We start from the raw sequence: 14,387 nt of genomic DNA, 5'->3' as shown, positions 1-14,387 counted from the left end.
TATATTTCTTCATAAGCATTAATCTTATTTTGTCAATTAGGAACATTCAGCACCCACCCGCTATCAAGGCAGCTGCCTATCATGTCATGCCCTACCTGCACAGGTGTGCTGGCTACTCAAATGATCCAATTAAGGAGGCCATTTAGTCAGCAGCAGCAGAAGTCCTGTGCCTGGACGCTCCAACAGGGGCCAGACACAAGCAGAAGCAGAAGCAGCAGAAGCAGCAGCAGCACCACCTTTTGTTTTTTGGCTGCAGCAGCAGCAAGGCCCACAGGGCTGGCTAGCTGGCTAGCCAGCAAGCAGGTAGCAATGAAAGTAGGAATCTTTCTTTTTAACCCTGTAAGGGGGTGGTGCACTGTACCCGAAGATACTGCCATATCGGGTCAATGCATAGGGCGACGGAAGCAAGCTTCGAAATCGGCCCCCGTTCTCAAAAATCCATTTAATATATGGTCCCCAGATAGGGGACGTATCAGATATTAAACTGATAAGAACAGATACTACACTTGATCTTAGCCAAAAGGCCGAGAAGCGATAACCGTGAAAGGGGCGGGCCCAACAAGGTCCCCTTCATGGGCACTATCACTGCTTGCTGTCAGGGAGGCTGCCAGACAATTTTCCATGCACACTCTGGGCTGGGGGGCAGTCAACCACCAGTACACACAGCAGAACCTAAACCCATACCATTATTGCTAAGCAGCAAGACAGGGGCCCATTGCACTCCCACGGGGCCTTTTTAAATGCAATCCATAACCCGGATTTGCCAGGAACCCTTCTTACTCCTCCTACTTGCATGTGACACTGGGCTTAGGATCTGCATAGGAAACACACACACAAGCACACACCTACCTTTGTTGCCTGCAGATGCCTCCTTGGCTGTCCCCAAACGGTATCAAACCAACACCCACGGGAAGCTGTAAGCATAGAGGACATGCCTGCACCCCATTGGACTTACCTGTGTGGGTTAAATCCGGGTTATTTGACAACCTATGGCGGTGATGGTTCTGCTCAGGCAGAGCAGTGCTGATGCTCCTCATAAAGCTGTCGCTGCTGTGAAGGTTCTAGGTGACATCACAAATCCCTATGGTTACATACACAACAAAGCTGGGTTGTTGTTGTTTACACTCTGCAAGGCCTGTGGAAGTGAGTGACATCATAGCACTGTAGTTCTGAGGGTTCAAGATGGATGCAACAATCTCCTGTTGCTTCTATGAAGGCCGTAATAGACGACATCACCAAACAGCTCCATAGTCACATACACAGCAAAGGAGAGATGTTGTTTACACCTAGTGATGTCAGTGGTATTGAGTGACATCACAGCACAGTGCTAAGGCTCCTGGGCCTGGACACAGCAGCGGCTGCAATATCTCAACGGAGAATACGTTTATATCTATGTGTGTGTGTGCGCATATATATATATATATATATATATATATATATATATATATATATATATATATTTCTCCGCCGAAATCACTTTTAAACCCATTTCCACCTTTTTTTCCCTTCTCTTCCTCTTACTTTTTTTTCACGTTTTTTTACGTTTTTCTCCTTTTCGCCTCTTTTCTGGGCGTATTATTCTTCTTTTTCTTCTTTTTTTTCGTCTAATGCATACCCCATCAGTGCAGCAATGCTTATTCAATACCGCCAGCAGATGGAGACACTGGGGGATAATTTTCTAAGGATTTATACTGATTTTTCCTGTCTGAATTTGTCGCACAGAAAGTTGCAGGCCAAATATGTGTGACATTTCTGCGACTTTAGCTTCTAGAGCATTTTTACAACATTATACATAGGTGCTGAATACATAAAAAGCGACTGTTCAGCGACAGACAAGTCGCATCGGCTGAAAGTAGGCCAGAATGTCAGTCCATGTTGGAGCAGGTTTAGATACAGTCTAAAGCATAGATCTCAAAGTCTGTGCACAGAATTTAGCAAGGGCCTCGCACCTTCTGATGCATCAGGTAGGTGCACAATAGCATAGCCTAACCCTCTGTACTTTGGTCTATATTGATGCGGGACATAGACAGCCAGCTGATGACCAATCCATTAGTGCAATGGATGGCTGGAAGCATTTGTCTTTGCCTTTGCAATACCACAGAAGCAATGCATGGTCAATGTACAGCAATGACACACCTGTGTGAACAGCCAGGAGACCCCCCCCCCCCCATGTTATGTTACATAGTTACATAGTTAGTACGGTCGAAAAAAGACATATGTCCATCAAGTTCAACCAGGGAATTAAGGGGTAGGGGTGTGGCGCGATATTGGGGAAGGGATGAGATTTTATATTTCTTCATAAGCATTAATCTTATTTTGTCAATTAGGAACATTCAGCACCCACCCGCTATCAAGGCAGCTGCCTATCATGTCATGCCCTACCTGCACAGGTGTGCTGGCTACTCAAATGATCCAATTAAGGAGGCCATTTAGTCAGCAGCAGCAGAAGTCCTGTGCCTGGACGCTCCAACAGGGGCCAGACACAAGCAGAAGCAGAAGCAGCAGAAGCAGCAGCAGCACCACCTTTTGTTTTTTGGCTGCAGCAGCAGCAAGGCCCACAGGGCTGGCTAGCTGGCTAGCCAGCAAGCAGGTAGCAATGAAAGTAGGAATCTTTCTTTTTAACCCTGTAAGGGGGTGGTGCACTGTACCCGAAGATACTGCCATATCGGGTCAATGCATAGGGCGACGGAAGCAAGCTTCGAAATCGGCCCCCGTTCTCAAAAATCCATTTAATATATGGTCCCCAGATAGGGGACGTATCAGATATTAAACTGATAAGAACAGATACTACACTTGATCTTAGCCAAAAGGCCGAGAAGCGATAACCGTGAAAGGGGCGGGCCCAACAAGGTCCCCTTCATGGGCACTATCACTGCTTGCTGTCAGGGAGGCTGCCAGACAATTTTCCATGCACACTCTGGGCTGGGGGGCAGTCAACCACCAGTACACACAGCAGAACCTAAACCCATACCATTATTGCTAAGCAGCAAGACAGGGGCCCATTGCACTCCCACGGGGCCTTTTTAAATGCAATCCATAACCCGGATTTGCCAGGAACCCTTCTTACTCCTCCTACTTGCATGTGACACTGGGCTTAGGATCTGCATAGGAAACACACACACAAGCACACACCTACCTTTGTTGCCTGCAGATGCCTCCTTGGCTGTCCCCAAACGGTATCAAACCAACACCCACGGGAAGCTGTAAGCATAGAGGACATGCCTGCACCCCATTGGACTTACCTGTGTGGGTTAAATCCGGGTTATTTGACAACCTATGGCGGTGATGGTTCTGCTCAGGCAGAGCAGTGCTGATGCTCCTCATAAAGCTGTCGCTGCTGTGAAGGTTCTAGGTGACATCACAAATCCCTATGGTTACATACACAACAAAGCTGGGTTGTTGTTGTTTACACTCTGCAAGGCCTGTGGAAGTGAGTGACATCATAGCACTGTAGTTCTGAGGGTTCAAGATGGATGCAACAATCTCCTGTTGCTTCTATGAAGGCCGTAATAGACGACATCACCAAACAGCTCCATAGTCACATACACAGCAAAGGAGAGATGTTGTTTACACCTAGTGATGTCAGTGGTATTGAGTGACATCACAGCACAGTGCTAAGGCTCCTGGGCCTGGACACAGCAGCGGCTGCAATATCTCAACGGAGAATACGTTTATATCTATGTGTGTGTGTGCGCATATATATATATATATATATATATATATATATATATATATATTTCTCCGCCGAAATCACTTTTAAACCCATTTCCACCTTTTTTTCCCTTCTCTTCCTCTTACTTTTTTTTCACGTTTTTTTACGTTTTTCTCCTTTTCGCCTCTTTTCTGGGCGTATTATTCTTCTTTTTCTTCTTTTTTTTCGTCTAATGCATACCCCATCAGTGCAGCAATGCTTATTCAATACCGCCAGCAGATGGAGACACTGGGGGATAATTTTCTAAGGATTTATACTGATTTTTCCTGTCTGAATTTGTCGCACAGAAAGTTGCAGGCCAAATATGTGTGACATTTCTGCGACTTTAGCTTCTAGAGCATTTTTACAACATTATACATAGGTGCTGAATACATAAAAAGCGACTGTTCAGCGACAGACAAGTCGCATCGGCTGAAAGTAGGCCAGAATGTCAGTCCATGTTGGAGCAGGTTTAGATACAGTCTAAAGCATAGATCTCAAAGTCTGTGCACAGAATTTAGCAAGGGCCTCGCACCTTCTGATGCATCAGGTAGGTGCACAATAGCATAGCCTAACCCTCTGTACTTTGGTCTATATTGATGCGGGACATAGACAGCCAGCTGATGACCAATCCATTAGTGCAATGGATGGCTGGAAGCATTTGTCTTTGCCTTTGCAATACCACAGAAGCAATGCATGGTCAATGTACAGCAATGACACACCTGTGTGAACAGCCAGGAGACCCCCCCCCCCATGTTATGTTACATAGTTACATAGTTAGTACGGTCGAAAAAAGACATATGTCCATCAAGTTCAACCAGGGAATTAAGGGGTAGGGGTGTGGCGCGATATTGGGGAAGGGATGAGATTTTATATTTCTTCATAAGCATTAATCTTATTTTGTCAATTAGGAACATTCAGCACCCACCCGCTATCAAGGCAGCTGCCTATCATGTCATGCCCTACCTGCACAGGTGTGCTGGCTACTCAAATGATCCAATTAAGGAGGCCATTTAGTCAGCAGCAGCAGAAGTCCTGTGCCTGGACGCTCCAACAGGGGCCAGACACAAGCAGAAGCAGAAGCAGCAGAAGCAGCAGCAGCACCACCTTTTGTTTTTTGGCTGCAGCAGCAGCAAGGCCCACAGGGCTGGCTAGCTGGCTAGCCAGCAAGCAGGTAGCAATGAAAGTAGGAATCTTTCTTTTTAACCCTGTAAGGGGGTGGTGCACTGTACCCGAAGATACTGCCATATCGGGTCAATGCATAGGGCGACGGAAGCAAGCTTCGAAATCGGCCCCCGTTCTCAAAAATCCATTTAATATATGGTCCCCAGATAGGGGACGTATCAGATATTAAACTGATAAGAACAGATACTACACTTGATCTTAGCCAAAAGGCCGAGAAGCGATAACCGTGAAAGGGGCGGGCCCAACAAGGTCCCCTTCATGGGCACTATCACTGCTTGCTGTCAGGGAGGCTGCCAGACAATTTTCCATGCACACTCTGGGCTGGGGGGCAGTCAACCACCAGTACACACAGCAGAACCTAAACCCATACCATTATTGCTAAGCAGCAAGACAGGGGCCCATTGCACTCCCACGGGGCCTTTTTAAATGCAATCCATAACCCGGATTTGCCAGGAACCCTTCTTACTCCTCCTACTTGCATGTGACACTGGGCTTAGGATCTGCATAGGAAACACACACACAAGCACACACCTACCTTTGTTGCCTGCAGATGCCTCCTTGGCTGTCCCCAAACGGTATCAAACCAACACCCACGGGAAGCTGTAAGCATAGAGGACATGCCTGCACCCCATTGGACTTACCTGTGTGGGTTAAATCCGGGTTATTTGACAACCTATGGCGGTGATGGTTCTGCTCAGGCAGAGCAGTGCTGATGCTCCTCATAAAGCTGTCGCTGCTGTGAAGGTTCTAGGTGACATCACAAATCCCTATGGTTACATACACAACAAAGCTGGGTTGTTGTTGTTTACACTCTGCAAGGCCTGTGGAAGTGAGTGACATCATAGCACTGTAGTTCTGAGGGTTCAAGATGGATGCAACAATCTCCTGTTGCTTCTATGAAGGCCGTAATAGACGACATCACCAAACAGCTCCATAGTCACATACACAGCAAAGGAGAGATGTTGTTTACACCTAGTGATGTCAGTGGTATTGAGTGACATCACAGCACAGTGCTAAGGCTCCTGGGCCTGGACACAGCAGCGGCTGCAATATCTCAACGGAGAATACGTTTATATCTATGTGTGTGTGTGCGCATATATATATATATATATATATATATATATATATATATATATTTCTCCGCCGAAATCACTTTTAAACCCATTTCCACCTTTTTTTCCCTTCTCTTCCTCTTACTTTTTTTTCACGTTTTTTTACGTTTTTCTCCTTTTCGCCTCTTTTCTGGGCGTATTATTCTTCTTTTTCTTCTTTTTTTTCGTCTAATGCATACCCCATCAGTGCAGCAATGCTTATTCAATACCGCCAGCAGATGGAGACACTGGGGGATAATTTTCTAAGGATTTATACTGATTTTTCCTGTCTGAATTTGTCGCACAGAAAGTTGCAGGCCAAATATGTGTGACATTTCTGCGACTTTAGCTTCTAGAGCATTTTTACAACATTATACATAGGTGCTGAATACATAAAAAGCGACTGTTCAGCGACAGACAAGTCGCATCGGCTGAAAGTAGGCCAGAATGTCAGTCCATGTTGGAGCAGGTTTAGATACAGTCTAAAGCATAGATCTCAAAGTCTGTGCACAGAATTTAGCAAGGGCCTCGCACCTTCTGATGCATCAGGTAGGTGCACAATAGCATAGCCTAACCCTCTGTACTTTGGTCTATATTGATGCGGGACATAGACAGCCAGCTGATGACCAATCCATTAGTGCAATGGATGGCTGGAAGCATTTGTCTTTGCCTTTGCAATACCACAGAAGCAATGCATGGTCAATGTACAGCAATGACACACCTGTGTGAACAGCCAGGAGACCCCCCCCCCCATGTTATGTTACATAGTTACATAGTTAGTACGGTCGAAAAAAGACATATGTCCATCAAGTTCAACCAGGGAATTAAGGGGTAGGGGTGTGGCGCGATATTGGGGAAGGGATGAGATTTTATATTTCTTCATAAGCATTAATCTTATTTTGTCAATTAGGAACATTCAGCACCCACCCGCTATCAAGGCAGCTGCCTATCATGTCATGCCCTACCTGCACAGGTGTGCTGGCTACTCAAATGATCCAATTAAGGAGGCCATTTAGTCAGCAGCAGCAGAAGTCCTGTGCCTGGACGCTCCAACAGGGGCCAGACACAAGCAGAAGCAGAAGCAGCAGAAGCAGCAGCAGCACCACCTTTTGTTTTTTGGCTGCAGCAGCAAGGCCCACAGGGCTGGCTAGCTGGCTAGCCAGCAAGCAGGTAGCAATGAAAGTAGGAATCTTTCTTTTTAACCCTGTAAGGGGGTGGTGCACTGTACCCGAAGATACTGCCATATCGGGTCAATGCATAGGGCGACGGAAGCAAGCTTCGAAATCGGCCCCCGTTCTCAAAAATCCATTTAATATATGGTCCCCAGATAGGGGACGTATCAGATATTAAACTGATAAGAACAGATACTACACTTGATCTTAGCCAAAAGGCCGAGAAGCGATAACCGTGAAAGGGGCGGGCCCAACAAGGTCCCCTTCATGGGCACTATCACTGCTTGCTGTCAGGGAGGCTGCCAGACAATTTTCCATGCACACTCTGGGCTGGGGGGCAGTCAACCACCAGTACACACAGCAGAACCTAAACCCATACCATTATTGCTAAGCAGCAAGACAGGGGCCCATTGCACTCCCACGGGGCCTTTTTAAATGCAATCCATAACCCGGATTTGCCAGGAACCCTTCTTACTCCTCCTACTTGCATGTGACACTGGGCTTAGGATCTGCATAGGAAACACACACACAAGCACACACCTACCTTTGTTGCCTGCAGATGCCTCCTTGGCTGTCCCCAAACGGTATCAAACCAACACCCACGGGAAGCTGTAAGCATAGAGGACATGCCTGCACCCCATTGGACTTACCTGTGTGGGTTAAATCCGGGTTATTTGACAACCTATGGCGGTGATGGTTCTGCTCAGGCAGAGCAGTGCTGATGCTCCTCATAAAGCTGTCGCTGCTGTGAAGGTTCTAGGTGACATCACAAATCCCTATGGTTACATACACAACAAAGCTGGGTTGTTGTTGTTTACACTCTGCAAGGCCTGTGGAAGTGAGTGACATCATAGCACTGTAGTTCTGAGGGTTCAAGATGGATGCAACAATCTCCTGTTGCTTCTATGAAGGCCGTAATAGACGACATCACCAAACAGCTCCATAGTCACATACACAGCAAAGGAGAGATGTTGTTTACACCTAGTGATGTCAGTGGTATTGAGTGACATCACAGCACAGTGCTAAGGCTCCTGGGCCTGGACACAGCAGCGGCTGCAATATCTCAACGGAGAATACGTTTATATCTATGTGTGTGTGCGCATATATATATATATATATATATATATATATATATATATATATATATATATATATATTTCTCCGCCGAAATCACTTTTAAACCCATTTCCACCTTTTTTTCCCTTCTCTTCCTCTTACTTTTTTTTCACGTTTTTTTACGTTTTTCTCCTTTTCGCCTCTTTTCTGGGCGTATTATTCTTCTTTTTCTTCTTTTTTTTCGTCTAATGCATACCCCATCAGTGCAGCAATGCTTATTCAATACCGCCAGCAGATGGAGACACTGGGGGATAATTTTCTAAGGATTTATACTGATTTTTCCTGTCTGAATTTGTCGCACAGAAAGTTGCAGGCCAAATATGTGTGACATTTCTGCGACTTTAGCTTCTAGAGCATTTTTACAACATTATACATAGGTGCTGAATACATAAAAAGCGACTGTTCAGCGACAGACAAGTCGCATCGGCTGAAAGTAGGCCAGAATGTCAGTCCATGTTGGAGCAGGTTTAGATACAGTCTAAAGCATAGATCTCAAAGTCTGTGCACAGAATTTAGCAAGGGCCTCGCACCTTCTGATGCATCAGGTAGGTGCACAATAGCATAGCCTAACCCTCTGTACTTTGGTCTATATTGATGCGGGACATAGACAGCCAGCTGATGACCAATCCATTAGTGCAATGGATGGCTGGAAGCATTTGTCTTTGCCTTTGCAATACCACAGAAGCAATGCATGGTCAATGTACAGCAATGACACACCTGTGTGAACAGCCAGGAGACCCCCCCCCCCCATGTTATGTTACATAGTTACATAGTTAGTACGGTCGAAAAAAGACATATGTCCATCAAGTTCAACCAGGGAATTAAGGGGTAGGGGTGTGGCGCGATATTGGGGAAGGGATGAGATTTTATATTTCTTCATAAGCATTAATCTTATTTTGTCAATTAGGAACATTCAGCACCCACCCGCTATCAAGGCAGCTGCCTATCATGTCATGCCCTACCTGCACAGGTGTGCTGGCTACTCAAATGATCCAATTAAGGAGGCCATTTAGTCAGCAGCAGCAGAAGTCCTGTGCCTGGACGCTCCAACAGGGGCCAGACACAAGCAGAAGCAGAAGCAGCAGAAGCAGCAGCAGCACCACCTTTTGTTTTTTGGCTGCAGCAGCAAGGCCCACAGGGCTGGCTAGCTGGCTAGCCAGCAAGCAGGTAGCAATGAAAGTAGGAATCTTTCTTTTTAACCCTGTAAGGGGGTGGTGCACTGTACCCGAAGATACTGCCATATCGGGTCAATGCATAGGGCGACGGAAGCAAGCTTCGAAATCGGCCCCCGTTCTCAAAAATCCATTTAATATATGGTCCCCAGATAGGGGACGTATCAGATATTAAACTGATAAGAACAGATACTACACTTGATCTTAGCCAAAAGGCCGAGAAGCGATAACCGTGAAAGGGGCGGGCCCAACAAGGTCCCCTTCATGGGCACTATCACTGCTTGCTGTCAGGGAGGCTGCCAGACAATTTTCCATGCACACTCTGGGCTGGGGGGCAGTCAACCACCAGTACACACAGCAGAACCTAAACCCATACCATTATTGCTAAGCAGCAAGACAGGGGCCCATTGCACTCCCACGGGGCCTTTTTAAATGCAATCCATAACCCGGATTTGCCAGGAACCCTTCTTACTCCTCCTACTTGCATGTGACACTGGGCTTAGGATCTGCATAGGAAACACACACACAAGCACACACCTACCTTTGTTGCCTGCAGATGCCTCCTTGGCTGTCCCCAAACGGTATCAAACCAACACCCACGGGAAGCTGTAAGCATAGAGGACATGCCTGCACCCCATTGGACTTACCTGTGTGGGTTAAATCCGGGTTATTTGACAACCTATGGCGGTGATGGTTCTGCTCAGGCAGAGCAGTGCTGATGCTCCTCATAAAGCTGTCGCTGCTGTGAAGGTTCTAGGTGACATCACAAATCCCTATGGTTACATACACAACAAAGCTGGGTTGTTGTTGTTTACACTCTGCAAGGCCTGTGGAAGTGAGTGACATCATAGCACTGTAGTTCTGAGGGTTCAAGATGGATGCAACAATCTCCTGTTGCTTCTATGAAGGCCGTAATAGACGACATCACCAAACAGCTCCATAGTCACATACACAGCAAAGGAGAGATGTTGTTTACACCTAGTGATGTCAGTGGTATTGAGTGACATCACAGCACAGTGCTAAGGCTCCTGGGCCTGGACACAGCAGCGGCTGCAATATCTCAACGGAGAATACGTTTATATCTATGTGTGTGTGTGCGCATATATATATATATATATATATATATATATATATATATATATATATATATATATTTCTCCGCCGAAATCACTTTTAAACCCATTTCCACCTTTTTTTCCCTTCTCTTCCTCTTACTTTTTTTTCACGTTTTTTTACGTTTTTCTCCTTTTCGCCTCTTTTCTGGGCGTATTATTCTTCTTTTTCTTCTTTTTTTTCGTCTAATGCATACCCCATCAGTGCAGCAATGCTTATTCAATACCGCCAGCAGATGGAGACACTGGGGGATAATTTTCTAAGGATTTATACTGATTTTTCCTGTCTGAATTTGTCGCACAGAAAGTTGCAGGCCAAATATGTGTGACATTTCTGCGACTTTAGCTTCTAGAGCATTTTTACAACATTATACATAGGTGCTGAATACATAAAAAGCGACTGTTCAGCGACAGACAAGTCGCATCGGCTGAAAGTAGGCCAGAATGTCAGTCCATGTTGGAGCAGGTTTAGATACAGTCTAAAGCATAGATCTCAAAGTCTGTGCACAGAATTTAGCAAGGGCCTCGCACCTTCTGATGCATCAGGTAGGTGCACAATAGCATAGCCTAACCCTCTGTACTTTGGTCTATATTGATGCGGGACATAGACAGCCAGCTGATGACCAATCCATTAGTGCAATGGATGGCTGGAAGCATTTGTCTTTGCCTTTGCAATACCACAGAAGCAATGCATGGTCAATGTACAGCAATGACACACCTGTGTGAACAGCCAGGAGACCCCCCCCCCCATGTTATGTTACATAGTTACATAGTTAGTACGGTCGAAAAAAGACATATGTCCATCAAGTTCAACCAGGGAATTAAGGGGTAGGGGTGTGGCGCGATATTGGGGAAGGGATGAGATTTTATATTTCTTCATAAGCATTAATCTTATTTTGTCAATTAGGAACATTCAGCACCCACCCGCTATCAAGGCAGCTGCCTATCATGTCATGCCCTACCTGCACAGGTGTGCTGGCTACTCAAATGATCCAATTAAGGAGGCCATTTAGTCAGCAGCAGCAGAAGTCCTGTGCCTGGACGCTCCAACAGGGGCCAGACACAAGCAGAAGCAGCAGAAGCAGCAGCAGCACCACCTTTTGTTTTTTGGCTGCAGCAGCAGCAAGGCCCACAGGGCTGGCTAGCTGGCTAGCCAGCAAGCAGGTAGCAATGAAAGTAGGAATCTTTCTTTTTAACCCTGTAAGGGGGTGGTGCACTGTACCCGAAGATACTGCCATATCGGGTCAATGCATAGGGCGACGGAAGCAAGCTTCGAAATCGGCCCCCGTTCTCAAAAATCCATTTAATATATGGTCCCCAGATAGGGGACGTATCAGATATTAAACTGATAAGAACAGATTTTTTACTTTTAGATATAATATTCTTAGACTAAAAGACCTTACGCAGTCCAGATTATACTTAGTCTGCTAAAAGCATATTCCACAGATGTAGATTCCAAAGACTTTTAGCCACTTTGTGACCTAATCTTTTTTTATCCAATAAATAGAAAACATACATCTCACTAAGAGCTAGGCGAACACAATCTTTAGAGGTAATAGTGTCTCTTTTAAAAAGAAGAATATTCCTCGTCTTCCATAGTGCAATTTTAATACAATTTATACTAATCCACAAAACCCGAGACTTTTCCACAGATAAAACATTATAAAATCCATATAAAATAACTTCATGATTTAAAAAATTAAGATCAGAAATGAATTTTAGTAAGGGTCCTATCAAATGCCATATCTCTTGGGCGTAAAAACAGTTCCAAAAAAGGTGTAAAACTGTTTCCTCACTAGGACACCCCATTCTCGGGCACTTTGCACTACGACACAATCCTCTTCTGTGTTGGAATTCTCTGGTAGGCAAACATTGATGTGCTATCTGCCAGGCCAGATCTTTTAAGTCATTAGATAAGAATCCCATATTCACCATCCTCCAAACTCTTAGAGATTTCTCAGTGGAATAATTAGATATTAAGCAAATCTGTTCTATCTTCCTGATTTCAGGAACTAATTTTCGTGCATTACTACAAATTTCTTGACTAAAATTAGCAATGCCATAAATACGAATAATCTTTTCTAAAACCACATAGTGCGCTGGGGGAATAAATAAGATTGGGGACGTTAAAGGTAAGGTTATCCACTTTCTTTTTCTAAAAATGTGACCTGCAGCATATTTTAAAAAATAAGACCAATAACAGTTTCTTTGCAAGCCATTAAAACACATAGAAAAAAAGTGAATATATAAAAACCTTTTTAAATCAGGCACATCCTTACCCCCCAATTTCTTTGTCTTCATCATTACATCTCTCCTGAGTTTATCCATTTTAGACCCCCATAAAAAATGAAAGCAAATCTTGTTTAAAAACTTTAAGGTGCGTTCACTCGGTGGGAAAACCAAGCTTAAATATAGCATGATAGGTAGCAACAAAGCTTTCATTATCAGTACTTTTCCTTCTATTGTTAATTTCCTCATTTTCCAAAAACTTATTTTCTTTTGCACTTTCTCTTTGACGATGGACCAGCTTTCCTCTCCATTATTTTCATTGTCAAAGATGACACCCAAGATTTTGATTTTATCATATTGCACATTCACCTCCGTATTGCCCCAATTCCCTATTGCAAAGCAATCACATTTATTTTTATTTAATTTGAAGCCAGAGCCCTCACAAAAAAATTCTGTCTGTCTGATAGCACGTTTCAGGGATGGTTCATCTGGACATAGAATATTAACATCATCCATGTATGCTATCGTCTTTACGCTCTGTCCTCCACTTCCAGGGATTGGCACTCCTCTAATGAGCTTATCTTTTCTCAAAACATTCAACAGAGGTTCTATTGCACATATGAAAAGAATGGGTGATAGGGGGCACCCCTGTTTCACCCCAGACTGTAAACATACCTCTTGGGATAAAAAACCGTTAATTAAAATACGACTAAAACAGTTTTTATATAAAAGTGCAATTTTTCCAACAATAAAATCAGGAAAATTCATTTTCTTTAAAACCAACCATAAAAAATCATGAGAAACACGGTCATAAGCCTTTTGAAAATCCAAGGATAAAATTGCCAATTTCTGATCACATTGTTTCTGATACCATAAAACATCTTTTACAAGGTTTAGATGATCACTTATTTTCCTTCCAGGTACTCCGCATACTTGGTCACTGTGTATAACCTTAGAAATTACCTGCTTGAGCCTATTTGCTAAAATTTTTGCTAAAACCTTATAGTCTGTATTTAGCAGGGTAATAGGCCTCCAATTTTCTAATTTAGAGATGTCTCCTTTTTTAAAAATCAGAGTAACAACACCATCTCTCCAGGACGCAGGTAAAATCTCAGATTTAAAAGCACAGTTAAAAATACCTAAAAGATCATCTTTTAAAATGGACCAAAAACACAGATAAAATTCAACTGGCAACCCATCCGAACCAGGTGTTTTACCATTTAAAAAACTCTTAAAAGTGCTTAAAAGTTCAGGTAAAAAGATTTCATCACAAAGGCTCTCTTGGTCAGTTTTGTCAAGTTTTGAATCCAAGGTATCTAAAACATCATTAGTAAAGGAAATATCAATATCTTTTTTATTAAAAAGCTCCTGATAAAATACTTGTGCTTCTCGCAACATCTCTTCATTAGTTATCTTCCCTTCTATTACAGATATCATTTCTTTCTTTCCCACCACCTTCTTAAAAAAGAATCTCGAACACTTTTCATCATTCTCCAGACATTGCACCTTGCTGTTAAAAATCATTTCTTTTCCTTTTTGACTAATGGCATTTTTTATTTCATTCTTTGTCTGAGCAATAACATCATCCATCTCAAGCCCGGCTTGCTTTAGTTTATAAT

At 43.9% G+C, this 14,387-nt stretch overlaps 5 non-coding genes and 1 pseudogene across 5 annotated transcripts; all 6 read right to left on the bottom strand.

Annotated features, from left to right (window-relative positions):
- Positions 1–345: 345 nt before the first annotated feature.
- LOC130313647 (U2 spliceosomal RNA) lies at positions 346–536 on the bottom strand. Its single transcript, XR_008861542.1, has one exon. It is a non-coding gene; the product is annotated as a U2 spliceosomal RNA (small nuclear RNA).
- A 2,096-nt stretch (positions 537–2,632) lies between these two features.
- LOC130313646 (U2 spliceosomal RNA) lies at positions 2,633–2,823 on the bottom strand. The gene has a single exon (XR_008861541.1). It is a non-coding gene; the product is annotated as a U2 spliceosomal RNA (small nuclear RNA).
- Positions 2,824–4,907: 2,084 nt separating this feature from the next.
- Positions 4,908–5,098, bottom strand: LOC130313645 (U2 spliceosomal RNA). The gene has a single exon (XR_008861540.1). It is a non-coding gene; the product is annotated as a U2 spliceosomal RNA (small nuclear RNA).
- Positions 5,099–7,179: 2,081 nt separating this feature from the next.
- LOC130313644 (U2 spliceosomal RNA) lies at positions 7,180–7,370 on the bottom strand. Its single transcript, XR_008861539.1, has one exon. It is a non-coding gene; the product is annotated as a U2 spliceosomal RNA (small nuclear RNA).
- Positions 7,371–9,464: 2,094 nt separating this feature from the next.
- LOC130313643 (U2 spliceosomal RNA) lies at positions 9,465–9,655 on the bottom strand. The gene has a single exon (XR_008861538.1). It is a non-coding gene; the product is annotated as a U2 spliceosomal RNA (small nuclear RNA).
- A 2,090-nt stretch (positions 9,656–11,745) lies between these two features.
- Positions 11,746–11,921, bottom strand: LOC130313671 (U2 spliceosomal RNA; annotated as a pseudogene).
- Between the last annotated feature and the right edge of the window lie 2,466 nt (positions 11,922–14,387).

The sequence above is a fragment of the Hyla sarda genome, unplaced genomic scaffold (assembly GCF_029499605.1).
Source record: "Hyla sarda isolate aHylSar1 unplaced genomic scaffold, aHylSar1.hap1 scaffold_178, whole genome shotgun sequence".
Classification (NCBI taxonomy): Eukaryota; Metazoa; Chordata; class Amphibia; order Anura; family Hylidae; genus Hyla; species Hyla sarda.
The sequence above is the reverse complement of the archived record's forward strand: the minus strand, read 5'-3'. Positions and strand labels throughout refer to the sequence as shown.